This window comes from Mobula hypostoma, chromosome 10 (genome assembly GCF_963921235.1).
Source record: "Mobula hypostoma chromosome 10, sMobHyp1.1, whole genome shotgun sequence".
NCBI lineage: Eukaryota > Metazoa > Chordata > Chondrichthyes > Myliobatiformes > Myliobatidae > Mobula > Mobula hypostoma.
The window spans coordinates 105,312,904-105,340,642 of NC_086106.1; the positions used below are offsets into that span (position 1 = coordinate 105,312,904).

The window sequence follows — 27,739 nt, forward strand, 5'->3', positions numbered from 1 at the left end:
GATGGACTCTTGACCTCACAATCTACCTCGTTACGCCCTTTCACCTGTCTGCCTGCACTGCATCTGCCCTGTAATTCTAATACTGTATTCTGCACAGTCATTGGTTGAACTTTATACTACCTCAATGCACAGTTGTAATGAGTTGATCTAACGAGGGCATTCAAAGACATTTTCAATCTCTCATTGTTACGGTCAAAAGTTCTCACCTGCTCCAAAAGGCCAACAATTATGCCAGTGCCCAAGAAGAACAGCATGAGCTGCCTTAATGACAATTGTCCAGTAGCACTCACATCTATAGTGATGAAATGCTTTGAGAGGTTGGTCATGGCTAGGATGAAAACCTGTCTCAGCAAGGACCTGGCCACACTGCAATTTGCCTAACACCACAACAGCAGAGACAATCTCAATGGCCCTTCATGCAGCCTTGGATCTCCTGGACAATGCAAATACCATTGTCAGGATGCTGTCGATTGATGATAGTTCTGTACTTAACACCATCATTCCTGATTTAGTCCTGATCTGAAAGGTACAGAACCTAAGCCTCTGTTCCTTTCTCTGCAATTGGATCCTTGACTTCCTAACTGGAAGACCACAATCTGTGCGGATTGGAAATAACATTTCCACCTCACTGACAATCAACACTGGCGTACCACAGAGATGTGTATTTAGCCCACTGCTCTACTCTCTCTACACCCCATGTCTGTGTTGCTAGGCATAGCTCAAATGCTATCTATAAATTTGCTGATAATGATGAAAGGATGTATAGGAGTGAGATATACCAGTTAGTTGAGTGGTGTCACAGAAACAATCTTGTAATCAATGTCAGCATGGCCAAAGAGCTAATTGTGAACTTCAGGAAGGGTAAGGCAAGGGAACACAAACCAATCCTCATAGAGGGATCAGAAGTGGAGAGAGTGAGCAATTTCAAGTTTCTGGGTGTTAAGATCTGTGAGGATCTAACCTGGACACAATGCATTGATGCAACTATAAAGAAGGCAAGACAGCAGATATACTTCATGAGAAGTTTGAGGAGATTTGGTTTGTCAACTAAAACGCTCTAAAAGCAGAACTTCTACAAGAAAACTTCTGGCTGGCTGGTAAGGGAGAGCTGCTGGACAAGATTGAAGTAAGTTGCAGAAATTTGTAAAATTCGTCAACTCCATCATAGGTACTAGCCTCCACAGTATCCAAGATACCTTCAAGGAGTGGTGCCTTAGAAAGGCGGCGGCTATCATTAAAGATCCCTGTCACCTAGGATATACCCTCTTCCTATTGTTACCATCAGGAAAGAGGTACAGAAGCCTGAAGGCACACACTCAGCAATTCAGGAACAGCTTCTTCCCCTCTACCATCCGATTCCTAAATGGACATTGAACCCTTGAACACTACCTCACTACTTTTTATTTCTATTTTTTTGCACTACATATTTTAACTTAACTATTTAATAGTCATATTTACTGTAATTCAGTTTTTCCCTATATTTATTTATTATGAATTGCATTGTACTGCTACCGTTAAGTTAACAAATTTCTCAACATATGCTCATGATATTAAACCTGATTCGGATTCTGATCTGCATGGGTGGTATGTAAGACAGGTTTTTCCACTATACCTCCTTATCCATGGGTTCCGCATGCACGGATTCAACCAACCGCGGATCGGGAAAACCCGGAAGTTCTCTCCCTAGCACTCGTTGTTTGCGCATTTTTTCTTGTCATTATTCCCTAAATAATACATTATAACAACTATTTACATAGCATTTACATTGTATTAGGTATTATAAGTAATCTAGAGATGATTTAAAGCATACAGGAGGATGTGTGTAGGTTATATGCAAATACTACGCCATTTTATATAATGGACGAGCATCCGCATTTTTTGGTATCCGCAGGTGGTCCAGGAACCAATTCCCCGCGGATAAGGAGGGCCAGTTGTATATAATTATATGTGACAGTAAGAAACCAATTTACCAATGAAGTTATCCTGAAATCCATTTGCCCGTCACATTAATTTTCCATCCCAATCCCATTCTGAAACTTCATCTTTGGCATCTTATACTGTGCCAAAATAGCAAATGCAAACTCAAGGAACAACATCCCATGCTCCATCCAGATAAGCTACAGACATCTGTACTCAGTATTTTTTCTCTTTCTTCATTTTCGTGTAAAATTTATGCATAATTTATAAACTGTGTGTTTTAGGGATCTATGCACCCATGATGCTGCTGCAAGCAAGCTTTTCACTGTACCTGTATCTCACTGTATTTGCGCACGTGACAATAAACTCAATTCAACTACTTCAGTTAACAAGTTAAGATCACTAACTTTTTCCTATTTATATCACAAACTGGCGAGTTCTAATGGAAGGTCACCCAGCTGTGACATTAACTCAGATCTTCCTCTCTCCACAGATGCTATGTGATCTGCTGGGTATTTGTAACATTTTCTTTTATTTCTGAGTTCCAGTGGCTGCTATGTTTTGCTGCTTACACATGATCATTGCTCGTTCTCTTTCCGTCTCCTGTGTTCACTCATCTCTTTCTCTTTCAATATATCTCCTCCAGTCAGCTCAGCCACCACTAGATAGCCTTCATCACCTTTTCTCAGGAGGCATTAACTACATTTGTGCCACTTTAAGTTTCTTGGTTTCCATCCTATCAAATGCATTCCCTTTATTCTCACCACCCCTCTTCCCTATCTACAACATAAAATACACTCAATTTTTCACTTTCCTCGTTCTGATGAAAAGTCATTGACCTGAAACACGGCACGGTAGCGTAGTGATTAGCACAACGGCTTGCAATGCTAGCGACTCAGGTTCAATTCCCACCGCTGCCTGTAAGGAACCTGTACGTTCTCCCCGTGACTGTGAGAGTTTCCCTGGGTGCTCCAGTTTCCTCCCACAGCCCAAAGATGCACTGGTTGGAGGGTTAATTGATCATTGTAAATTTTCCCATGATTTGGCAAGGATTAAATTGCAGAATTGCTGGGTGGTGCGGCTCAAACGGCCAGAAGGGCCTATTCCATACTGCATCTCAATAAATAAATAAATAAGATTACTTCCGTTTATCTCCCCATTAAGGCTGTCTATTCTGCAGGTATATCCATAATGTTCTACTTTATTTATTTATGTAATATTTCAGTACTCCAAGACTACCCTGTAGAACTGAATCCATTTATTGAAAGACTTTAGTTTAAAGAGAAGAAAATTTTAAACATTTTCCGTTTTCAAATACTTCAAAAGCGCTTTGTAAATTAAGCAGAAACAAAAAGAAATCTTTCTGGCAGCCATTTGTATTTGTGACATTTCATTATCCAATCAACCTAGTCATATGCAGATAGTGTATTCCAAACATCAGTAAAAGAAACCCACACAGGATACATTGAAAATATGCAAAGCTCCTCACTTCAAAGCTCATTAACTTTTCTATCTTTTCATCTTTGTCATACCAAGCACATACTATATTTAAAAAGTTTTGCCCCTTTGTACAGCTTCAAATTGAATTAGATTTCTTTAAGTTATTACCATGTATTTAATATTCTCATATATTCAAATAAATTATGCAAACAGCTGAGATTTAGAGTATGAACTATTGACCTCAATGCTTTAGAAATGACGGAATGTATTATAATCACAGCCTGTGGCTATTATATTAGCACAGTGGGTTCTGGTTAATTGGGGCAACAGCTAAGCAGGCAAGCCACTTATCTGAGACAACTCTTAAAGAATAAAAACTCATCTAGAAAATAGCCGGGATTCCTTTCGTTTACATTTGGGACACATGCCGCTTAATTGGGACAGAAGACTGTTGTCAAACATTTTCCAACTAGCGTCAGTTGCATGCATGTCATGTGGCCGTTCAACACTACACCATACTTAGAGCGGACAGTTTTTAAGTAGCATCACTTGCGTCTGTTTGTGGTCAAATAGCAGGCATTTTTTGTGACTGATAGTTGGTGAGAAATAAACAGTAAGACAATTCAGAATTGTTTTGCTCACTACAGTTTCAATGCTTGAAGGTGCCAGAAATGGCCATGAGTCCAAATGAAGTGATTTCACAACTTCAACAAGTCAGGAACTACAAAGAATTTGAGGGTAATGACAATCATCTTGAACGTTACAATTAAAATAAAAATTTGGAGGATGCTAAGGTCGAAAGCACTGTTTGAAGGCAGACTGCCACCTCCACTAGGTACCTGCGATGATTTTGTTCATTTACAGTCAATCAAGAGAACACAGCAACGTACACTGGATGAATCCCTCTGTCGACAGCTATTGGGAACTAATATAGCACTGTAGGCTTATTGATACTGTTCTAATTTGTTCTGTATTTGATGTAATTACATTATTTGTTATTCAGTTAAACAGTAGTTTGCCTTTGCTATATCTATTTCCATGAAACTTCGGGTAATTGAGATGACTGGTTAACTGGGCCAAAATATACTTGTGTCGATGTGTCCCAATTAACTGGCATTCACTGTATTTTGGGCCAACAGTGCATTATTTTACAACCAAAACACTCATTATTTTTCAAACAGATGCAGGCAAAATTTTTTTTCAGCAAATTATAAGTACAATTTCAATCTATGGTTAATGATATTGTACACATAATACATGGAAATACTTGTTCTAAATATGATTAAATTTTGAAGTTTCCCCAACTTTTTACATATTGTTCTAATCTCATGCACAAGTGTCTGGAATTAATTTTAATAGCTTCCTTTTTTATGCTTAGGAATCATCCAAGTGGAAACCTCAGCTTGAATAAACAAATTTAAAAATAAGTCCCAATGCTAAATAATTGCTTGACATATTTAGATCAGGGACATGGGGATTTCTTCTGTCTTTCCACCAACTGTTGTGGTGCAAAATAGGAACAAAGAAAATGGTATCATGATGGAATTTTGCTCAAATGAGGCAACTTAAAAAAATATCTGCAATAAATCTGATGCTTTTTTTAAACTGTACTCAAAACACTGTTATGTATATCCCAATAGATTTCAGTTTCAATACAAATGATTATGTCATTCTATTTTCCTTTTGGCAAGTTTTGAGAATAGTTTCTTTAGGATAACACTGTAAGCTCTTTGCAAAAGTGTCAAATTTTACAGTTATATTTCTGAAATCCAATTCTTTTCTTGACAAGATTTACATTACTTGCAGAAAATTTCACTGAATTTTGACAGACAAGTTTCTTCCTCATTTAGTATTGAGGTTGGCCTGTAGAATAAACTCCCCCAGCCATATTCACCTAATCAGAATAACTTAAATTTGTTTTCCCCAAATCTTTCAATCTTACCTCATTTCTTCAAGGCAATATTAAAATAAGGCTTGATCAATCCAGGCGACTTTAATGAAATCGCTCGTGGAACTAGACATCAGTGGTAGGTGGGCTATGGAATTGTGGAAGGATTGTGGGTGACCCCACTCTCTCCCTCATCTTTTGTGCTTGCATCTGATCAATTTGGCTCATTCTCTATATAGTGAAACAAGGGACTGGGAAAGGCCTTTCAGCCCTTTGATAAACTGCTGATCACACCATCTATCCTGATGCCATTTATCCTGACGCTCTTGCCAGATTCTGAATTCTTTTAATCTAAGAATTTAACTACCTATTTTAAAATATATATTTAGCACCTGGTCCCTATAGCTCTGTTGTAGCAAATATTATGGATTCACCAGCCTGAATTAAAGAGACTTTTTGGTCATAAATCTGCTCTATAAATCTGACTCTTCATTCCAAACGTACTAGCTGAGGAAACTATTTCTCCCCACATTCTTTCAATGTTCTAGTGAATACAATTATAGTTGATACATCAGTCTTGTCACCCCAGGAATCTAACTGATGAACCTTTGTTGTACTTCCTTTATTGCAAGTAGTCACTCTCAGGTGGATAAACTAATCCTGTACACAGCAACACACACAAAAAGATGGAGGAACTCAGCAGGCCAGACAGCAGCTATGAAAGAAAGTACAGTCGACCTTTTGGGTTGAGACCCTTCAGCAGGATCCTGTACACAACAAGGTTGGTCTCAACAGGTATATGGAGGAATTTAAGGTGGGGGGAGGGGGTTATATGGGAGGCAGGGTTTGAGGGTCGGCACAACAATGTGGGCTGAAGGGCCTGTACTGTGCTATACTATTCTATGTTCTATGTTCAACAAGGCTTATATAATTGCAACAAGACATACTGACTTTCGTACTGAAATTCTTTTAATTTGAAGTCCACGATACAACTTGCCTCCTTAACTACAAAATGTTAGTCAAAAAAAAATCTGTTCACTCTAATCTTATTTTCCAGCTCTCTGTCTACAGCACTATAGACAACAGCACTAAAAGCTAAGCAAGATGCCATTTGGAAACAAGGCTCTGAGGGTTTATGCCTCAACTATCACTGCAAGCATCAGTTAATACCCCATCTCCTTGGCAAAAACAAGCTCCTTCAACTCCTTTCCACTAATGCAAGTTCCCTAATTACTGAGTACTTCAGTAGGGAAGGTAAATCAGTCCCATTCACCCTATCTAGACCTCAATTTAATAAAAACATTACCTCACTTTATCCATTTTGAGGAGAAATTATCCCAGTTTGGACTATCATTCTTCAACTAAAATTTTGCACGTCTCGAAACATCCTAATAAATCACTTTTGTAAGTTCACTAGTGCTAACTTTCCTGTAACGTAAAACATAGAACATCACAGCACAGGCCTTTCGGCCCACAATGTTGTGTCATCCTCTTAACATATTCAAGATCAATCTAACACTTCCTTCCCAAGTAGTCCTTCATTTTTCTTTCACCCAAGAGCCTATCTAAGAGTCTTTTAAATCTTCCTAATGTATCCACCTCTACCACCACCCCCACCAGTGTGTCCCATGCATTTACCATTCTCTGGTTAAAAGAAATTACCTTTGAAATACTGATTAGAATTGTTTATAGAACTCTAGCTGTGACCTAACTACCATTTCATATATTTCTGCCCTAACAAATGCTGGTAACGCTAGTCAATACAAATCAAAGAGAAAACCTTCTACCAACCAGTCATACCCTTTGAAGGAAAATGGCTGTTAGAAACCAATTATCTCAATTCAACAACAGGGAATTGCAGTCATTTCTCAAGGCCATATTCTAAACCCAAGCCAGTCTAAGCTGATATTTTAATGATCATACCTTCATCAAAAGATGAAGATCAAAGATGCTTGCACAATAACATTCATAGCTCCTTAGTCAATTAAATACTTCACATTAACACAGCAAGACTTTAACAACATTTAGGATTTGAACAAATATGGAAGTCAAACAATACCAGGACACTGCAAGCACCAGGGTGAGAATTACCACCCAGAGAGAAAGCAACAACTTGCATTACTACTGGCAAATTCAACTCCTTAAGTGTAAAGTGGTTTCACTGAAACTGAATCAGTTTTATTATCACTTTCTTTTATGTCAGAAAATTTGATTTTTGTTTCTGGAAGCACTACGGTGCAAAGGCATAAAATTACTGCAAATTACAAAATGAATAGTGCAAAAAGAATAAGGATAAGATAGTATTCCTGGTCCATGGACCATTCAAAATTGTGATGATGGAGAGGAAGAAGCTGTCCCTGAATCACTGAGAGTGGGTCTTCAGGCCCACACTTCCTCTCTGATAGTAGCAACAAGACTGGGCGCATGCTAGATGGCGAGGGTCTTTAGTGTTGGCCAGGCCACCTAACTAAAGACTGGGTATTCTGCAGGAGTGACTCAAAGCCGTTCCGTCAAGTACAAAATGCAAGTTGAAAGTGTGATGGAATCCACCTCATTTGCTTAAATGACATAAGCTCCAGCAACACCCCAAAATTCTCAGTAACATCAGGAAAAAGCAGTTTGTCTGGTCAAAGCCACCTCCACCATCTTAATAGATCAATTCCACCTAACACTGGATATACAGTGTACATACCGCTTACAAAAAGCACTGCAGAAACTCAAAGGTTCATTGTTTGAATCTTCCAAACCCACATCATCCACCCCAGGATGAATACGATAAGTAAACATATTGAAACAATACAAGCAAGCAAGTTTATTCGTATAGCACATTTCAAACACAAATGCTTTACATAGAACAAAACATAAACATCAAACATCAAATTTCAGACAATATATAAGAGAATAAAATCACACAAAAATAGATATGATAAATAGATGTTACAGTGCAGGAGATTCTAATTAAAAGCTACAGTGAAAAGAAAAGTTTTCAGCCTCGATTTAAAAGAGCTTAAAGTTAGGGCAGACTTCAGGTCCTCTGGAAGGTTATTCCAGATACATGCAGCATAGAAACTGTGTTTAGTTTTGACCCTGGCGATGGTAAGCAGACCCACCCCAGAAGACCTGAGAGCTCAGGAAGGTTCATAATGCAGCAAGAGATCGGAGATGTATTTTGGCCCCAGACCATTCAGTGCTTTATAAACCAGTAGTAATATTTTAAAGTCAATCCTCCAATGGACAGGAAGCCAGTATAACGATCAACAAGCTCTTTCCCAAATCAAGAACTATTTCAACTTGGTAATTGGCTGACATTCTTTCATCCTTCCTGGATTAAAATTAATGTTTGTTTAAAAAAAACAATTATATAGAATAAAATTCAAATCTACTGCTGTAAACAAACACCATATCGATATCACCTTGTCTTATCCGTAATAAAAAAGATTTGTGCATTTGTGTAATAACTGTTAAACTTTTGAGACCAAAAATAAATGAATTACACAACTTAAAGAAAAAGATCCAAATTAAGAAGCTCTAGATTGTCAGTGATTAAAATTTAAATCTAAATTCGCTAGTCCCACAGCCCCAGCTGGGAGTCTTGTTCAAAGAAAGCATGGTGATCTATAATTCTATAGTGCGACCTGACCTCCCTTTGAAGAAACCTCAGGTGGGAAATGAAGTGTTAGTGTACGGTCCCTAAGCTCTTTGCTTGTCTCATTGCTTTCTTGTTGAATGAATCACTTCAGCTCATTATATGTGGCTTAGACAATATCAGAACAGGCAAGTAAAAGGGAGGGAAGATGTAAAACATTCATTCAGTTGCCACTTTACTAGGTACACCTGCTCTTATCTAATTAGCCAATCAACTGGCAGCAATTAAAGCATGCAGTCATGGGCAAGAATTCAACTGTTGCTCAGACCAAACATCAGGTTGGAAAAGAAATGTGGTCTAAGTGACTTTGACAGCAAAATGATTTGGCAGTTGGTGCCAGATAGGGTGGTTTCAGTATCTCCAGAAAATGCTGATCTCCTAGGATTTTCCTGCACAACAGTCTCTAGAGTTTGAAGAGAACGATGTAAAAAACAAAAAAAAAATCCAGTGAGCTGCAGTTCTGTGGGCAAAAACACCTTGTTAATGAGAGAGGTCGGAGGAGAACGGCCGGACTGGTTCAAGTTGACAGGAAAGTGACAATAACTTAAATCACCACGCATTACAACTGCGGTATTCAGAAGAGCATCTCTGAACACACAACACATCCAACGTTGAAGTAGATGGCTACAGCAGCAGAAGACGATGAACTTACACTCAGTGACCACTTTATTACTAGGTACCTCTTGTACCTAATGAAGAGGCCAATGAGTATATAACACATTTCACAAATCATGGATTTCCTAAAGCACATTACAACTAAAAATATCTTCAGACAAAATTACCACTGCATTATAGAAAATGATAATGTAATCAATTTCCATCAGACCATAAGACCATAAGATATAGGAGCAGAATTAAGCTATTTCGTCCATCGAGTCTCCTCTGCCATTTCATCATGGCTGATCCAATTTTCCTCTCAGCCCCAATCTCCTGCCTTTTCCTCATATCCCTTCATGCCCTGACCAATCAAGAAACTATCAACCTCTGCCTTAAATATAAAGACTTGGCCTCCACAGCTGCCTGTGGCAAGGAAGTCCACAGATTCACCACTCTCTGGCTAAAGAAATTCTTCATCTCCATTCCAAAAGGACACCCTGTATTCTGAGGCTGTATCCTCAGGTCTTAGACTCTCCCACCACGGGAAATATCCTCTTCATATCCACTCTATCAAGACCTTTCACCATTCGACAGGTTTCAATGAGGTCACTCCTCATTCTTCTGAATTCTAGTGAATACAGGCCCAGAGTCATCAAACACTCTTCATATGGCAAGCCATTCAATCCTGGAATCATTTTCATGAATCTCCTTTGAACCATTTCATCACACATGCTTTCATAAACAACAATTAAGATTAGACAACAAACTTTATGATATCATTGGATAATTACCAGCCATAACACCACAGAGAATTCATCTGTTCCTCTTCAAAGGATCTTTCAAAAAAGCTTTTCAAAAAAAAAGACATAAGTAATGCAGCATTCCCTTGGTACTGCATACTAGAATGTTCTAAACCCACGACTCTCTTAACCCAGAGGAAGAATCTGCCAACTGAGGCACAGTTGTCACCGTATGCCCACACCAAGAAAAAGCTTACGTTCTAATGTTACAGATTTTCATGTTTCTTACTTAAGTTATGTTTTGTATGAGCCACAGACAGCATTTGATGAGGGTTACAGCGTTTACTGGAAGGTAAATTGCTTCTAAGCTAGCAGGCAGCACAAATTTTTTGTGCTTACATACCAGCCCAAGTTAAATTAAATAAATTTTTGTAAGTGTTGTTGCTATTTCTCAACAGGAAAATAACAGAATAGGTTTAATAATCATTTACTGCATGATACTAAAAAGCATCTGCCTGCCATCTGTCTTACCTAACCCTTTGGAATTCTATAAGCATTATACCTTGGTGTACAGTTTTTTCTGCAACTTCAGTATTATGTATCAAAGTAACCAACAGCTTAATTAAACTGATGCATGTACAGTACTAATATAGATTAAATCTTTCTAAATTTTTTCAAAGGAATAAGCAAGAGTTAGTAAGATACTTTCTTCCTAACCATAATCCATGTATGTGTCAGTGTTTCTTGTTGCAGTGGCATTTCAAATAGTCCTAAATCAGGTATAGGAATTTTTTAATATTTCAAAAATAAACTCCATTTACAAAAAATTACATCTGTAATGTGATTTGGTTAAACATTCACAGTATTATCAGTTTTGTACATTTGCACTATTAGAGCATTCTGTGGACAAAGCAACATTGCCACTCAAAAGAAATAAAGCGGATTCCGGTTAATTGGGACACATTGGGACCAGTACATTTTGGCCCAGTTAAGTAGCTTCCCAAACTAGCCAAAGTTTTATGAAAATGGTTAAAAGAGTATAAAAAAAGACAAACTACTACTTAATTGAGTAACCAATTATGTATTTAAATAAAATAACAGAACAAATTAGAAAACCACCAGAACTACTAAAAGAGGAATTCATCCAGTGTACGCTGCTGTGTTCTTTTGATTGACTGTCATCGCAGACACCTCTTGCAGATAATGAACTGCCTTCACGCAATGCTTTCAACCTATGCATCCTCCTTTCCATCCTCACTGTAACATTCAAGATGATTGTCGATACCTTCAAATTCTTTGCAGTTCCTAACCTGCTGAAGTAGTTTCTGCCATCTCTAAGCCTGAATGTTTAAAACCACAGTGAGCTAAACAGTTCTGAATTGCTTATTGCTTATGACTCACCAATTATCAGTGACAAAAATCACTGCTTTTTGAATGCAAACGCACACAAGTGACGCTATTTAAAAACTGTTTGCTCTAAGCATGGTATAGTGTCTAACTGCCATACGACAGGCACACACTGACGCTGGTTAGAAACTGTTCGGCAACAGTCTCCAGACCCAATTAAGCGGCATAGAGTCCCAAATAAACAAATGGAATCCCAGCTACTTTCTCAGTTAGTCTTTTTCTTTAAGGGTTGTCTCAAATAAGCAGCTGCCCCAATTAACCGATGGCCCAATTAACAGGAATCCACTATAAATGGTTTTGCAAGGTTAGCTGGGCAGGGGAGAATTGTTATTACTCTAACAAATGTTTAGCACAGATACAACAAAGTGAAGACCTTCTGTTCTAAGAACAGACTCTCAATAAACTATAAATAATGCAAAGAATGAGACTATTTCTCACATACATCAAAATATCTATGGAGGTACTGAATCCTACAAAGGTTAATTGATCGTAACTGGAGTCATTAATTAAAACAACAGAAATTTCAATAATCAATAAGCATATTGAAGCACACTTCGTTTAGTCAATTTGATTTTGATGCAATTGTGCGTATATGACAGGCACATATGAAGCATTTAAAAACCTCAAATTCCTTTTCTTTCTCCATGCTTTTGGCAATTAATAATTCATTTCATCCAATCCTTCTTTCTAATACCTCTTACTTTTCCCTCTCAATTCTGTAAAATGCTCTGAGACATCCATATGTACACAAGCTCAACTGAAATTTAGATCTGTGTATGTTTATTAGTGAGTAAATGATGTGCTTATTGGTTGAAAAATTATACAACAAAATTTAATTTCAAAATGAGTAGCAGCTATGCATTACTATGGAAAAGTTAGGACTTTATGTATTTCATTATCTTTAATCCATTTCAAGTATTTGATTTTTTACCACAAGTATCCTTTAAAAATAGGCAGTGCTACAAATTGTTAAGGCACCTAGTAAAACTGCAATCAATATAAGATTTTGTTTAAGTACATCTTAAGAGTGTAATTAAATCTTTGTTTTCATTTGTCAAATATGCTAAAGAAAAATTAATGAATCAAAAATATTACTGGCAACGAATGCCCTCAGAAGCAGTCACTTTTTAAGACAATTAACACAAACCAAACACTAATTTTAGATTCCGTTTGCAGCATTGATTTCTGTTGTGATGAATGTAAGTTTGAGGAAACTACAAACCAGATTAAGATGCACCTCCTGCCATTTTCTCTTGGAAATTATTCAGTGGCCATTGAGCTCCTATGCTACAAAAGCATTTCTTGTAATATCACACATAACATGTTACTTCATTAAATAAAATACTTGTAAAACCAACATTAGCACTTAAAGTTGGTTAAAGACTAAATAGGTTCATTACAAATTCAAGATAAGTGTCCATGAAATTACAAGAGTACTTTAATGCCTAACAGGAGAGGCTGAGTCCAGCTAATGAACAAGAGGAATTTGAATTGTTTCACTCCACAACATCTGACCACCCGCTATCCCATAAATTACTGCCTTGCAGATCAGCAACAATTGTTCCTGTTTTTCCATATAATTTGTGACAGCGGCATTCCTTCTTACTCCTATGAAATCTGCATCCATGTTGGGAGTTACAGAATTGTTATATTGGTACTCTCACTCTCCGGCTCCAAAATGTAAGAATTTTTTTTCCATTTGAAATAAATAAGGAAACTTCCCGATGACTAATACATACATTTTAGGCTTGTGCTAATGTGGGTAGTTCCAGCTGTATGTTCCTTACAATACAGCAGCCTGACACAGTTTCCATGGCAGCAATTCTGAAGCTAGCACCAGTAATCTTCCCACCATAAGTCACTGCACCTTATTCACTGTGATACTGCCAAGAAAAAGGTACTGAGCACAAGGCGCTACTCTAAATACAGCAAAAAAAGAGGAAACTTTAGGTTAGGAAATGTAAAATCCATCTTTAAAATCAATACAATTTAGAGAACAGGAAGGTTTCTGTCAAAAGCAAATATCCAGATTAAATATATGTTTAAGATCACAATATTCTGGATGACAAATTTTAATTCATGTTCAGTACATGTCAGGATTTCAGTAATCAAGGTATTTTTTTTTGAAAAACATAAAATACTAAACTTTATAATGCCATCACTGGCCAAGGATAAGTCTTTGAGAAGTTGTATTTCAATCTATTGCACTCAATGACACTAAAGAGCTAAGTACAATCATATTTAACCAGACTCAAAATGGGAGGTAAAACCTTGATCATATGAGATACAATTCCAGCACATTTTAGTTTTTGATAATTTTTCAAAAAATATAGTTTTTGAAGTTGACATTACAACCAAAACAAAAATGTACAACTTAAAAAGGCAGATTTTTGATGTTCAATTCTAATCATAGTGATTCCCAGAAACAGCATACAAGGACTGGCTGCTTGTGTCAATAAAAAACAACAGCAATCTTGAAAGAACATATGTTGGCTTGGCCTAAGAATGTGATTTAACACAACTTCAAGGAGTATTCAGAGGTTTTTCTGCTTTTGCACAATTTTTAATTTAACTACTTAATATCCATATACACTGTAACTGATTTATTTATTTTCTCTTATATTATCACGTACTGCTGCCACAAGGTAACAAATTTCACGACATATGCCGGTGATATTAAACCTGTTTCTGATTCTGACTCTTCAGTGTGCAAATGTAGCAAGCAGTGATGCTGACAGAACGAAAACGTTGAAGGTACGTCAGGAGAATGTAAAAATAGGAAATGATGAATGAAATCAGAAATACTAGAAGGGAAGAGAAAACTAAATGCAGGGAATACAAAATAAAACAATGGCATGGCTGATTATCTGACATTGTTGAATTATTTAATTGCTAGAGTTAAGGTCAGAAAGAGAAGGTAAAAAGAATTAAAGTGCAGGTATGTCAATGCTAGAGGGATTCTGTAAGGTGGCCATTCAAGCTTTGTTTAATTTCCCCAAATGTAGAGATCACCGTTACATCAGCACCAAATCTAACAGACTAAGTTAGATGTCGAAGTGATTTGCTGTTTCACTTGGATGAAGCTTTTCAGTACCTGGACAATGGGGTGGAAATAAACTGGGGGCAACTGCTGGGATTAAGCCGGATAACTCTTTTACAACCAGTTTAATGGTGCCAAATGGCCCTCTGCAATTCTGTTTCAGTTGCCTCTAATTCTCCACTCCACTTGCACCAGGAGCAGTTTCTCTTTGGCCTTTTACGATGTTCAAAAGCTCAGTACAAGCTTGAGTGACGCACTTCATCCTCTGGCTTGCTCTTTAGAACTCTTCGTTGAATTCAACCATTTCAGCTAGCCAGACATCCAGTCTTGCAACTCAAATTTTGAGTACGGCACCTCTCTCCATTCCTGGCACTTCAGATTTCATCTTTTAGCATGTCCACCCCTTACCTTCCTCTCAACCAGCAACGCTTGTACCATTAGAAATACACACAAACTGCTGGAGCACCTCAGCAGGTCGCGCCGCATCTAATGAGGGAAATGAACAGTTGATGCCCTGAGCCAAGACACTTCATCAGGACCGGAAAGGAAGAGGGTAGAAGCCAAAATAAAAAGGGAAGGGAAGGTGGAGGAGCACAAGCTGGCAGAAAATAGGTGAGGGGGAAGGTAAGAAGTTGTGTGGGGGAAGGGTTGGGAATGGTGTGAGAAGATAGGAAGTGATAGATGGAAGAGATAAAGGGCTGAAGAAGGAAATCTGATAGGACAGTAGACTATGGAATAAATGGAAGAAGGTGGGGAACCAGAGGGAAGCAGTGGACAGGTTCTGAGGGAAAGGGAAGGGAAGAAGTAAGAGGGCCACCAGGATGAGGAAAAAGAAAGAGGGGAAACAAGGAAAACAGAGGAAAGAGGTTACTGGCATTTAAAGAAATTGATACTCATGCCAAGACTGAACTTGTCAATTTCATCAACTTTGCCTCCAATTTCCACCCTGTCCTTAAATGTACTTGGTCCATCTCTGACACCTCTCTCCTCTTTTATTATCTCTCTGTCTCCATTTCCAGGAGCAGATTACCTACCAACATCTTTTATAAACCCACTTGAATATACCTCTTCCATCCTGACACATATAAGAATACTATTCCTTTCTCCCATTTCCTCTGCCTTTGCCACATCTGCTTGCTAGAATGAGGCTTTCCAGTCCAGAACATTCAAACTGTCCTCTTTTTTTTCCCAAAAACAGAATTTCCCTTCCACCACAATCAAAGCTGCCATCATCTGCATCTCCTCCATTTCACCCACATATGTCCTAACCTCATTCCCAATCCCGAACATAACAGAGATAGGTTTCCTTACCTATCATCCCACAAATCTTAACAGCCAAGACATCATTCTCTACATCTTCTGCCATTTCCAAAGGGATCCCACCATGAGGCATATCTTTCCTTCATTTGTCCCTACATCTCTTCCCTCACCACAATTCAGTGCCCTAAGCAGTCCTTCCAGGTGAGGGAGCATTTCATCTGTAAGCCTGGCAGGGTCATTTATTGATTCCGGTTGGAGGAACAAAGCTCATATTCCAAGTTGGTAGTCTCCAAATTGACGGCATGAGCATCGATTTTTCTAACTTCCGATATCCACTCTCCTATTTTCCTTATTCCCCACAGCCCCACTTTCTCCCACTCCAGTGGTTCTCTCACCCGTTCTCTTCTCTTCTCTTCCCCAGACACTCACAACTTGACCATCGCATCCCACCAGTTTCCCACTTCCTTCCCTTTATTCCATGACCCACTATCCTCCCCTATCAGATTTCTTTTTCTTCAACCTTTCATCTCTCTCATATATCATCTCCTAGCTTCTCACATCATTCCATTTCATTCCCCCATCCACCTCCCTACCTCCCCACCCCCTCTCATCTGGACTTAACTGCCATCTTGTGCTCCACCTCCCCCTCCCCTGCCTTTTTTTATTCTGACTTCTGTCCCCTTCCTTTCCAGTCCTGATGTAGGGTCTCAACCCGAGACGTTAACTGTTCATTTCCCGCCATAAATGTTGCCTGACCTGCTGAGTTCTTCCAGCAATTCGTGTGTTGCTCAAGATTACCAACATCTGCGGATCTCTTGCGTCTCCACTCGTATCATTCAATACCTCCTTTTCCACGTTTACTCTCTCCATCTATCTATCCCCTTCTCGCGACAACTTAAAACTTACTTCACGTCTAACTTCTTTACATTTCTGGTGAAACGACGTCGACCCGAAACATTAAACGTTTCGCTCCCTTCATCTGCTGTCTGAACTGCCGAGCATCTTGCTTCCATTGTAGTTTTCAGAATGGTGGCTCTTTTACAACACAAATCATTCCAACTTCCACTTCAATTTTGAAACCAGGCGGTATTTAATCGTGAAGAAAAAGGTTGAACTGTCTCTATGTAACCTGTTACAGCACGGAAAAGGTAACAGAATTCCAATAGTTAAGCAAAGCTTTAAAGTTTGTCAAGTAGAGCGCCTAATAAATCACCAACTGTGCCTGCTGCAGCTGAGCTCCTCTGCTACTAACCTGGATCCTTGAGCTTTACTCTGATCGTAATGTAGTTGCATTCCAAATAAATTTTAAGTACCAGACTGGAATACTACTCCAGTCCATGAGTCAAGAGGAAATTCTGGGTGGGTTCCGCGGGTCAGAAGGAATGCTCACCCAGATTATTTTAACCCCGTAATTGCTACGTTTCTAATGCCTTTGCAATGTTCGGATTTGATCTTATTAATTTCTCCCCATCTCAGTGCAAATGCTTGCAGCCATTGTGATCTGTGTTTAATCAGACAACAGTAGGATTTATTTTACCTGCTGTTCTTGCTGCTTCATGAGCCCGATGGAGACGTTGGGAGTGTTAAAGCCCCGGCACCTGCCCGATGAAGATGTCTTTTCCTCTCGGAGATTTCATCTTTCCTAGGGCTCCTGGCTGGGGGAGAGAAGTTGTAGCTGCCGCATCTGAGTCCCCGGCGACAACCAGCTCGCTGCCCGCAGTGGGCAGCGCGCATGCGGCTCACGGCCCGGGACCACCACCCACCCGTTCACACAGGCTTAAAAGGGCAATGCGCCCTCCGCTCCACCGAGGAATCCTGGTAGCCACAAACCACTGTATCATCAACGTGGAAATAAAGATTAAGTGCAACAAGTGCATTAGCATTTTCAGTCTGCGATTAGATTTAATACATTCCACTACTCATATGCATGGCTGCTCTGCGGGTACCTTGCCCATTTCAGCCTCTCGCAGTGCAGCTCGATTTCCCCATAGAATACTTCTGCTAACATTACCACCACCCGACCAAAGATTCAAGTGACTGGCGGCATTGAAATATATTTCTTCATCAGTATAGTGATCTATGATATTATCCTTTTTGCGTTTAATCATTTAATTTGATCATTCTTATGGGTTTATATATTTAATCGATAAATGTTGATGAACAATCAATTTTGTAGATATAATTCAAAAGAAAAAAGGCGCATATTCTGCAAAATGATTGCATCTCGTAGCACTCAAAAGCCATGTTTCACCCCATCATCTCCGTGATTTATTTCACTGCACTTCCGAAATTGTGAACTCTTTAGTCTTAAATCTTTCCTAGCCTAATTTCAACCCGTGTCGTAAAGCGCGGAAATGTGCTGCTCTAGCCTTTATAGAGTGATGGATTTCCACAGACTCTTCAACCATACCAAACAAGGTGCATACCTGAGTTAGTCCCATTTGCCTGCATTTGACCCACGAGTCCTCTAAACCTCTCCTATCCATCGACCTGTCTAAATGTATTTTAAATGATGTAATGGTACCGACCTCTACCACTTCCTCCGACATTTCATTCCACCTATCCACAAACCTTTCTGTGAAAAAAGTCGCCCCTCCGGCCTCTTTAATTTTTTTTTACCCTGTCTCACATCAAATTCTAGTTTTGTTCTAATCCAGCGTTTCGACCTGAAAAGTCGGCAATATCTTTCCTCCCACTGATGGTGCTGAGTTCCTCCAGCAGAGTGTTTGTTTTCCCTCTAGATTTAAACACCTCTATCATGGGAAACAGCCTGCAATTGTTCAGTTTTTCTATGCTCTTCGTGATTTTATATACCTCACAAAAGTCATCCCAAGGGAGAAAGTCGCTCTTTTTAACTCAAGCTCTCCAGTCCCAGTAATATCCTTCTGATTTTTTTTCCTGCATTGTTTCTAGCTTAATAACATCCAACCAGAACTGCATACGATACTTCATGTCTCACCAGTGTCTCCTACAGCTGTGACATGACGTGGAAATTCTTGCACTCAAAGCCCTGACAGATGACAGCAAATGCACCAAGTGCCTCTTTTTCCACCCTGTCGACCTGTGCTGCCACTTCGGGGAACTATGTTCCTGTACTCCTACGTCTTTCTGTTCTACAACTTTCTCAGGGGCTCTGCCATGTTCTGTGTGAATCCACAGTGCTACAATCTGTATTCTCCCTACTTAAATTGTGTCTGCCATTTCTTGATTCACTTTCCAAACTGATATAAATCCTGTTGTAAATCTAGATAACTTTCTTCATTGTTCATTTTCTTCATTGGTGTTATTGCAAATTTACAAATCATGCAACTGCATTCTTATTCTAAGTGATGATGAATCACAGTGGATCCAGCACCAATCCCTGTGACATAGCACTGATTACAGACCACTCTATTAAATGCCATGACACCACCACCCTCTGAATCCTTCCATCAAGCTAATTTTGTATCCAATGCGATGCCTTCTTCTGGACTAGTTTACTATGATGAACCTTAACAAAGTCCTGCTAAGATTTATGTAGGCCTTGCTAAATTCCATTTACATTGCTATGCTCTCTTGTGTCTTGCTCACCTCTTCAAAAGTGCCAACCAAATTCATGAGACACGATTCCCCACGCACAGAGCCATGCTGTCTATTCCTGTTCTGTCCTTGAATTCTAAATTCAGATAGATCCTCTCTCTCAGTTTTCTCCAGGGAACTTTTCCTATCACTGACTTTGGTTTGGTTCCTCAGCTTCTCCTTAGTTGTAATAAAAAAAATACATTTATTTATAAGATGTAGACATCATTGGCAAAGCCAGTGAAGCAATGTGTCAATGTTGCATGTGATGAATAGAAATCAAATCTTTTGGCTGTGTGTCAGTGCATAAAGCTCTATTATGCCCACTGTTTTCTATTTGTTTGCTAAATGAAAGATTGTTACACTAAAATCAGGTGAAAGTGCAAGCTGTATGACAATGTTAACAGATCATGAAAAATTAATGTCTCTCTGGGACGTAAATACAAAAAGTTACTTAAAATGTTTTCATTTATACTTCTTGCCCATCTCTTTTAATATGTCCCTTTATTATTCTGTTCCATGCACCAATGATGTAAATGTTTGAAATGTAGAGTAGTTACTGTTACAATGTGGGATGCATTACTCCCACAAAGTCCTACGATCAATAAAGTAATATTGACCAGAGAATCTACATTACTGTTGAAGAGTAAATATTGAACAGAAATAACTCCCCCACTTTATTCAAAAAAACATTATCTATAGCACCTTCAACTACCTAGGAATGGCCAAAGCTCTCCCTCAGTATTTCACTAAACCCATTAGCCATTTTTTGCTCAAGTACTTGCACTGGAACATGTACCCTTTACTTTCAGAGACAGGCACCAGTACTACAAACTCAACTACAGCTGACATACCATGCAGTCTTATAAGAACAATGCCATGAAAATGATAAAAGTAGAAGTTCAGCTCAATAAATGTTGTTTGGGATTAACAAATTAAAATGCTACTGGTTGCTTGTAAAGTTCTTAGGTAAATTGAACAGAGAAGCACATTTTCAATTAATAGAGAGCAAGATTTAATTGAGCAATATTTCCAAAATGGGATCTGAACAGTCAGATTCATTCCGAAATATTGCATTTGAAAATTAAGATGTCAAATTGGAATAGAAATAAAGTTAATGGCACATGATCATACATGATGGATTTGTTACAGAAAATTTGACCAACATCAGGTGCATCATTTCGGCTGCTCTGCCTGCATATTGTCAAGTTTCATCAGTGTTGTCACAACTGATTTCATTCAGATTAATGTTTGTAATTGCAAATGCCACTCCACTCCTTAAGAAGGCAAGAAGGCAGAAGAAAGGAAATTATAAGCCAGTTAGCCTTACTTCAATGGTTGGGAAAATGTTGAAGTCCTTTATTAAGGATGAGATTTCAGGGTACTTGGAAAGTCAGTGTAGTTACCTTAAGGGGATAGCTTGTCTGACAAATCAGTTGAAATCCTTTGAGGAAAAAAAAATAGGCAGGATAGACAAAGGAGCATCAGTGGATGTTATTTACTTGGATTTTCAGAAGGCTTTTGACAAGGTGCCTCACAAGGTAAGAGACCATAGTATTAAAGGAAAGATACTAGTATGGATAAAAGACTGGCCAACTGGCAGGAGACAGAGTGGGGAAAAGGGGGCAATTTTCTGTTTGGTCAGCAGTGACTAATGATGTTCCACAGGAGTCGGTACTGGGACCACTTCTTTTCACGCTATATGTCAAAGTTTTGGATGTTGGAATTGATGGTTTTCTGGCCATGTCTGTGGATGATACAAAGAGAGATAGAGGGGTAGGAAGTGCTGAGCAACCTGGGAGCCTGCAGAAGGACTTAGACAGATTAGGAGAATGGGTAAAGAAGTGGCAGATGGAATATAGTGTAGGGAAGTGTATGGTCATGCACTTTGGAAGAAGGAATAAAGGCATAGACTATTTTCTAAACAGGGAGAAAATTCAAAACTCAAAGGTGCAAGGCGATTTGGGAGTCCTTGTGCAAAATTCCCTAAAGGTTGAGTCAGTGGTAAGGAAGGCAAATACAATATCAGCATTCATTTCAAGAGGACTAGAATATAAAAGCAAAGATGTAATGTTGAGATTTTAAATGACATTGGTGAGACCACATTTGGAGAAGTGTGAACAGTGTTGGACTCCTTATCTAAGAAACAATATGTGTCATTGAACCAGAGGTGGTTCATGAGAATGATTCCAGAAATTAATGGCTGAACATATGAGGAGCGTTTGATGGCTCTGGGCTAAAACTCACTGGAGTTTGGAAAGATGAGGGGGAGATCTCACTGAAAGCTATTGGATAGTGAAAGGCCTAGAGTCAATGTGGAGAAGATGATTCCTAGTGTGGGGAGAGTCTAGGACCAGAGGGCACAGTCTCAGAATAGAGGGAGATCAATTTAGAATGGAGATGAAGAGGCAACACACTCAAAATGCTGGAGGAACTCAGCAGGCCAGGCAGCATCTGTAGAAAAGAGTATAGTCAACTGTACTCTTTTCCACAGATGCTGCCTGGTCTGCTGAATTCCTCCAGAATTTTGTGTGCATTGCTTGAATTTCCAGCATCTGCAGATTTTCTCGCGTTAGCGAGATGAAGAGGGATTTCTTTAGGCAGAAGATGGTGACTGTTGCCACTGATGACTGTAGAGGCTGAGTCATCTAGGTACATATGAAGCAGATGTTGATAGGTTCTTGATTAGCCAGCACATCAAAGGTTACAGGGAGAAGAAAGAAGAATGGTATTAAGAGATAATAAATGGACCACAATGGAATGGTGATGCCTATATCTCTTAAATTTTATGATCTTATGGTAATTCTTAGTGATGAATATTAAATTGTAATCCTGACAGGAGATTTGTTCAGTGGAGAGGCTATCAACGTTCAAGAGGAAAACTGCTTTATACAGAGTACACCATTCTTGTAATTATCCAATAAGTATGGTTAAAACTTGGATCAGAGACAGTTCTCCCCCATCAAGATGCTGACATGTTGACTCAGAGGTTGTAGTAATTTTGAAGGTTATGGAGGAGCAGCCAGGCTTTTATTTGTACATGATGCCCACCATCTCCTACTTACATAGTACAAGGTTCCCCAAAACTCCTCCACTCCATCCTAATTGTTTCAAAGGCCATGCTGTTGTCTGGCATGACCACTCCATAATCTCAAGTGATGTAGAGACTTGTATATTGAAAGGTCATCAAGCTGAAACCAATATTTGTGCTTCTCTCCCCACAGCTGATGCTTAACCTGCGGAGTGTTTTACAGCAGTTTCTGTTGTTCTTCTAGTGTTAGACCACTCTTGGCCTTTTCTGGAAGAATAGTTGATGAGAGGCAGTGAGTTACAGTTAGAATAAGAGCACGTTCCTGAAGAACACGTGCACTGACAGATTGGAACTGAGATGATGGTTGTTCTGCAACTACATTCCAATGCATCATGTATGATTTCTAAGTATAAATATGTGCTGACAACTTTGCTAAAGCTCTCTAGGATTATCAAGATCAAATTCGAAGTAAATTTATTATCAAAGTGTGTATATGTCACCATGTACTGTCTTGAGATTCAGTTTCTTGCAGGCATTTACAGAAAATAAAGAAATACAGCAGAATTTATGAAAATTATACGTAAAAAATGACAAACAGCCAAACTGCAAGAGGAGTCTGGTTGTAGAAATAATAACAAATAAATAAATAATACTGAGCACATGAGTTGTTGAGTCCTTGAAAATGACTCTGTGGGTTAGAACACAAAATATAGAACGTACAGCACAGGAACAGGCCCCTCAGCCCGCAATGCTTTGCTAAACCCATTAAATTAGTAATCAAATGGCCAACTCAACTAATCTCTTCTGCCTACACAACATCCATATCCCTCCATTTTCCTCACATCCATGTGCCTATCTAAATGTCTCCTAAAAGTTTCGAATATTTCTGCCTCCACCCCCTCCAAGGCAGTGCACTCCGGGTACCCACCGATTCCTGTGTAAAAAATTACCCCATCTCACTTTAAATGTGTGTCCTCTGGTCTTAGGCATTTCAACCCTGGGAAAAAGATACTGCCTAGGTACTCTATCTATGCCTCAAATAATCTTATAACCCTCTATCAGATCATCCCTCAGCCTCTGCCACTCCAGCGAAAACCACCCAAATTTGTCCAAACTCCTGTTATAGCCTATGCCCTCTAAACCAGGTAACATCCTGGTAAACCTCTTCTGCGCCCTCTCCAAAACCTCAATATTGTTCCTATTATGTGGCAACCGGAACTGTATGCAATACTCCAGATGCAGACTACTAGAGTTTTTAAAAGCTGCAGCTCAGTGCCTCGTCTAATAAAGGCAAGCATGCCATATGCCTCCTTAACCACCCTGACAACCTGTGCAGCCACTTTCAGGGAGCTATGAACTTGGACCCCAAGATCCCTCTGCTCATCAACACTGCTAAGGATCTTGCCTTTAACAGTGTACTTTCTCTTTGCATTTCATACAGGTCATTTATATACATCACAAACAGCAGACATCATAGTACAGAACCCCACGAAACACCACTAATGACAGACCTACAGCTTGAATAAATCCCTCCAGCCACTGTCCTCTGTCTTCTATGGGCAAGCCAATTCTGAATCCAAATGGCCAATCCACCATGGATCCCATGCATCTTAAACTTCTGGATGAGCTTCCCATGAGGGACCTAGTCAAACATCTTACTAAAATCCATGTAAACAACATCCACAGCTCATTAACCACCCTCATCACCACATCAAAAAAACTCAGTCAAGTTAGTAAGACATGATTTGCCCTGTACAAAGCCATATTGGCTCTCCCTAATTAAACCATGGTTTTCTAAATGCTCATAAATCCTATCCCTAAGAATTCTCTCCAGTATCTTCCCTACCACTAATGTGAGGCTCACTAAATTTGTTTAGTGGGATGGCCTGATGAATGCTAATTCTACATTCTGTTTATTTTAAGTGGAAATAATAAATAAATCAGCTGAAATAGTAATCAAAATCCATAGTAAAACATTGCAAATAACTTTAGTTTTAGGATGCTTCATAATATTCCAAAGAGACTGAAGTTTATTCAATGACTAGTATATTGAAGAATATGAGAGGTTTTGTACAAAGATCTTTTTTTTAAATTTAACTTCTAATGGATCTTTTTAAATCTGTCAAGTATATATTTTATCTTGAAATGGTTATGAAATCAAAGAGTCCTTGCCCTAAATAATTATATTAATTTTCAAAGATATTATTATTTATTTCATTTTCTAAAACATCTCTGGAACCAACATATGAAGATATTTCTATTTCGCAGGATTTCTGAATCCTCTTTAATTTTCAGACTTCCATTTTCACTTTTGTAAAAATCAATTGCATCAAAAGCATATTTCTGCCTTCCCCCAATGGGGCAGCGAGCAAGTTTAGGTTTAAGTTTAGCAGTTATCTATTAATAATTTAAATCCTGTTAATGTTACAAGTTACAACCACTGCATGGGTATTGAGACTGCCTAGTCTGTGTTTCAGTTGCAGTCAAAGTGTTTCTTTGTACACTGGTTGGCAGAATGCTCATTTTCTAAAATTACTAGTGCATTGTTTGCGAGATAACATCTTTAACAAGAGAAAATTGGTCTGTTATAGATACATCATAATTGCATTTTTGTGATTCACATGCAGAAATATACAGTAAGTGAAAAGAAATTATGTTATTTTCTGACATAATACTATGGTGATAAAATCGTGCTATATGGCAGCTTGAGCTAATATATCTGGAATTAAGATGATTACACATTATTGTAGAGTTTCCATTATCCATGCTCCATTTAACAACTTGGAAATCTTGTGGGGCAGAGCCTGCTGCAAGATATTCTCTTACTGTAGAGTCTGCTAGCATTAATCTTATTCTGTCCAATATAAATCCGCCTCTCTCCAGAAGATAGATTACATTCAATTTACGGTACTTGTGCTGCATTTTTTCTTCATTTCCTTTACTAGGCCATTTCCATATAACATCTGTAAGAACAATATTTAGAAAAACAGTTATCCATCAATTTCAATTATCTAACACGGAAATTCCCTGTGCTTTAGTAGAGAATAAATGCTTGCTTTCATTATGAGTTTCTTAGTTTAAAAAAATACAAATGGCGTCACATATTTTTGAGGGGGAGAAAGGAAGACATGCCAAAGCATTTTTTTGTATTATTACAATTAAAATCAATCACAGTTTATTTAATTTAATGCTTGATTATTTTTCTGTACCAGAAATTATGCATTATGAATGCTTCAAGATAAAGAGGGACCAAATGAAAGCGAAACAATTTAACTTTATATGCAGAAAATGTGAGTGATGTAGAATCTGGAGTGTTCCTTCAAATATAGTCTGATAGAATGCTCTGGGAAATGAGTTTGAAAATTCTCGATGCAATTCTCAGTAATCATGCACTCCCACAACTGAACTGGTAATCCCAGAAACAACAGGAAGGCTGCGGAGGGGAATAAAAATGAGCTATTGACATAGAGAAAGTAAATCTCTACCTTAAAGATGGTACTTAATGGTTTCATCTAATGAAAAGTCACAGACTCAAACTTCTGTTTAACCTCATACATAGTAAACTCCCTTAATTTCTATTGTGCCCATCTTTTCCTAATTTGTCTAATAATTTAACAACTAAAAATAAATCTTAAAATCTGCTATTGATGGCAAAGTCTGCCCATCCATCAGCCATGAATAGTAATGCATAGTAATCGATTCATGTGAGTGCAATTTCCCAACACCCATAGACAACAAGCAAAGCTACCCGTTGCACTTATTTCCTTGTAAGTTTGCTGCTCAGTTTTATATCTACTCTGTTGTCAACCTATAATTGTAGCTCATTGAGTTGTCATGCTAAGATGTGCACAGATGTTGTACACAACAAAAGCATTTGGTAATTTAATTTACATTATCATTTCAATTTCCTGGTATTTAAGAATGATTGCTGCACACATTCTGCACAGTGGGGAAAAGAAGCTGTTTAAATTTCATACTGTAAACCTTCCGATTACTTTAGTGGGAGTTGTTATATAAATACAATATATGCAAATTAAAAGCTGCCAGTGCCTATAGGTGTACTTCACAGATTTCCAAGCATTTTTGTTATAAAATAGGAATGTGTAAAATCATCTCCATACAGAGAGTGAAACCAGATAGCAATCAAACATAATTGGTAAAAAGACGATTGCCTGGCATTTTTGTATTAGTGAAAATGCAAAAATCAACAACTGCAGTTGCTGGAAGTCTGAAATAAAATCAAAAGAATGCTGGAACAACATAGCAAGTCAGGCAGCACCTGTGGAAAGGGAAACAGACAACAATCCAGGTTTCTGACCCTTCAACAATACAGATAAGGAGGAGTTTTCAGTAAAAAGAGGTCATGAGGGAGATGTGCAAAATTGTCATAACGGAATGTCTGCAATAGGATGAGCCATAATGGCCTAATGTCAACAATCACAAGACATTCGGCTTCTTGGTCTATCTAACATAATAACTGATATTGTTCTGGGATGTTTCAGGTGGACCAGATGAGTAGAGTAAGAAAATCTGACCTACATAATATGAAAATACAAATCAAAAAATGCTGGTAAAACTTAATAGGTCAGTTAGCATCTGTGGAAAGAGAAACAGTTAATGTTTTAGGTAGTCTAAATAGCAACAGAAGGGTGGGAGGACAATGGGTGGAACAACGGGAATTTTTCTGATAGAATTAAGTCAAGAAGATTCAGATTAAACTTCAATGGCTGTGTGATCTATTGTGAATATGGTTCTGGCAGATTGGCCAGCAGACCAGAATATACAGAGGGATGAAAAGAGAAAAATGGAATAGCATCTAGGAATGGTTCATGTAGAGACTGGAAGTAAGAATCAGAATCAGGTTTAATATTACCAATATATGTCATGAAATTTTTTTTTTGCGGCATAATAATGAAAATTGTGAATTACCGTAGGTATATATATATATAGTTAATTTAAGTGATTAAATAGTACAAAAAATAGTGAGGTAGTGTTCTTCGGTTCAATGTCCATTCAGAGTCTGATGCAGAGGGGAAAGAGGTGTTCCTGAATCATTGAGTGTGTGCCTTGAGGCTCAGTACCTCCTTACTGATGGCAGCAATGAGAACAAGGCATGTCTAGGGTAATGGGGGTCCTTAATGATGGATGCCACCTTTTTGAGGCATTGCTCCTTGAAACTGTCCTGGGTTCTACAGAGTCTAGTGCCGATGATGGA

At 38.5% G+C, this 27,739-nt stretch overlaps 1 protein-coding gene across 2 annotated transcripts in view; it reads right to left on the bottom strand.

The window, feature by feature from the left end:
- LOC134353389 (actin-binding protein WASF3-like) overlaps nucleotides 1–17,633 on the bottom strand; it is an 83,419-nt gene extending 65,786 nt beyond the window's left edge. For both annotated transcript variants that reach the window (XM_063061416.1, XM_063061415.1), the window contains exon 1: nucleotides 17,473–17,633. The gene's annotated coding sequence lies outside the window, so the exon portion shown is untranslated. The remainder of the gene's footprint in view (nucleotides 1–17,472) is intronic.
- Nucleotides 17,634–27,739: the final 10,106 nt, after the last annotated feature.